This window comes from Canis lupus, chromosome 22 (assembly GCF_003254725.2).
Source record: "Canis lupus dingo isolate Sandy chromosome 22, ASM325472v2, whole genome shotgun sequence".
Lineage (NCBI taxonomy): Eukaryota > Metazoa > Chordata > Mammalia > Carnivora > Canidae > Canis > Canis lupus.
In genome coordinates this window covers 5,702,348-5,705,143 of record NC_064264.1, presented here as the reverse complement: position 1 = coordinate 5,705,143, position 2,796 = coordinate 5,702,348, and the positions used below count along the sequence as shown (strand labels likewise).

General features: G+C 41.8%; 1 non-coding gene across 1 annotated transcript; it reads left to right on the top strand.

Annotated features, from left to right (window-relative positions):
- The first annotated feature begins 836 nt into the window (after positions 1-836).
- On the top strand, positions 837-972 carry LOC112678971 (small nucleolar RNA SNORA46). The gene has a single exon (XR_003148037.1). It is a non-coding gene; the product is annotated as a small nucleolar RNA SNORA46 (small nucleolar RNA).
- The last annotated feature ends 1,824 nt before the right edge of the window (positions 973-2,796 follow it).

Genomic DNA, 2,796 nt, shown 5'->3' with positions numbered 1-2,796 from the left:
TGTTATTAATATTACGGAGTCGTGATTGACCTACCAATGGGCAAGCAAAGTCTCGTGAGTTCGCTTTCTTGAATCCAAAGAGTCGATTCTAGATTCTGAGTTGTTTTGCCTTGAGAGATTTAGTTTCCAATTTTTTTTGAGGTTCTGGAGTTTCTTACAGAATGATGTTCCTTTTTCTTTGCTCTAGATTCAGATGAGGTATTTCCCAAGATTGACTGCAGATGGCCGATGTACTTGATTTACTTAATTCTAGACCACTCCAGCTTATGAGAAAGTTGGTGATTTGGCCAGGCCCAGTTGAGTGTCTCTGCCATGGATGGCCCAGTAAACACGAAGGAGGTCCATCAGTTTGGGACTGCCAAGTAATGGGGATCCAGAGCTCAATATGAACAGGTCCTTGCTTTTATTTTTTATTTTTTAAAGATTTTATTTATTTATTCGTGAGAAACAGAGAGAGGAGCGGGCAGAGACACAGGCAGAGGGAGAAGCAGGCTCCATGCAGGGAGCCTGACATGGGACTCGATCCTGGGTCTCCAGGATCAGGCCCTGGACTGAAGGTGGCGCTAAACCGCTGATCCACGCGGGCTGCCCAGGTCCTTGCTTTTAGAGCCTCACAGTATTGAAGAAAACTTGGAAGGAAACAAACAGCAACATAGTGTATTAAATGCAGCAATAGAAGTACATGGAAGAATGTTTTAAGAGCTGCATGGATTCAAAGCAGGTCATTTAGAGCAGGTTATTTGCTTGTGTGCCTGGTAGTTCCCTCCTCTGTGAAGTAAATAAAAATAAGTATCTACCCCCAGAATTATGGTGGAAGTTAAATGAGTCAGTATATCAGCACTGTATTGAAGCCTGTGGAATAGAATCGTCCCCATTCTTGGTTATGCTGTAGTGTGAAAGAATTGCTGGCTCTCTGTTGCACAGCCAACTTTGTGCCATTCTGCTGTTGCTGTACGGAGTTAAGGAATGTAATAATATTTTTAAAAATGAGTCAATATATGGCACTTAGGACACTGTGACATGTAGAAAGTACTCTTATCATATTCAAAATATATAAAATATGGAAGTAGCACAGAGAATGAGATCATTTACATCTTTGGGGAGACAGGAAAGCCTTCCCAGAGTACTTCCTGAAGTGGGTTTTGAAAGGGTCTGGGAGTTCAGTAAGATTCAGGGGGCAGGAAGTACAGAAAGAACAGGTGCATCGGTGTTACTCCACAAGGTGGTAGGAGTGAGAACCCACACACACCTTCAGTACTCAGATTCAGCTTGGTATAGTATAGAAGTGTGGCTTGACATGTTGAGTCCTATCTTGGCCTGATAGAAGAATGTGGAGGGCAAGCGATCTCTGCCTGGGACCAGGTGGAATGGATGAGCAGCTAGACAGGACTACTCTCCTTCAGTCGTACACTCAAGTTCAAAAATATGCAAACAACCTAATTGCTCCCTTATTTGCAGCATGCTCTTCCACTTTGATTCGTCCCTGAACACATTTCTTTAATATAGTCCCAATTGAAGTGACAGTGGAAACCAGCCTTCGTGAATTACATATTAGAAGTTTGAAGTCCCAATCCTTTATCCTCCCACCCCTGCAGCCTAATTAATAAAGACAAATAGGGAGCAGGAGCTAAGTGGGGTCAGATGCACTTCACTAATGAAGGCCCAGTAACTCCTCACCTAAGTAAGAGCTGAGGCTGAAGACAGAGTTCTTTATCCTTTTTCTCAGTGATGACTGGTTGGCCACTGTGATGCGCGGTTGGCCTGACTTACATTTGCAGGTAAAAAATCTGGAAGAGCTGAAAGAAGGCATCCAAATGGCCAACAGGTACATAAAAGATACTAAACATCACTAATCGTCAAGGAAATGCAAATCAAAATGACAAGAAAATACCGCCTCACACCTGTTAGAATAGCTAAGCTCAAGAAGACAAGAAGAGATAACAAGCCTTGGCAAGGCTGTGAGGCAAAGGGAACCCTCATACACTATATTGGTGGTAATGCAGTTGTTTCAGTCATTATGAAAAACAATAGGGAGTTTCCTCCAAAAATTAAAAATAGATATACTTATTCCACTTACGGATATATACCCAAAGAAATGAAAACAGGCTATCAAGGCTGTATATGCATGCCCATTTTAAATAAATAATTTTTTTAAAACAGGAATATTGTTGAGCCGTGAAAAAGAAGAAAATCCTGCCATGTGTGGACCTTGAAGGAATTCTGCTAAGTGAGATCAGAGAAAGACAAATAGTCTGAAATGTGGAATTCACTTTTATGTGGAGTCAAAACCAAATTCATAAAAGCAGAGAGTAACATGGCAGTCCCTGGGACTGGGGGCAGTGGAGGGTGGAAGAGATGTTTAAGGGTACAAATTTACAAGTAGTGTTAAATAAGTCCTAGAGGTAATGCACAGTGTAGTGAATGTAGACAAAAAGATTATAATGATCACATTTGCTAAGACACTAAATCATAACCCAACCACAAAAATGGACTAATTTTGTGTGCAAGAGGTGCCAACTATTAAAATCACAGTCATCTGACAATAGATAAATGTATCAGATGGACATGTATACCTAAAATAACACGATGTTGGGATCCCTGGGTGGCGCAGCGGTTTGGCGCCTGCCTTTGGCCCAGGGCGCGATCCTGGAGACCCGGGATCGAATCCCACATCAGGCTCCCGGTGCATGGAGCCTGCTTCTCCCTCTGCCTATGTCTCTGCCTCTCTCTCTCTGTCTCTCTGTGACTATCATAAATAAACAAAAATTAAAAAAAAAATTTAAAAAAAAAATAAAA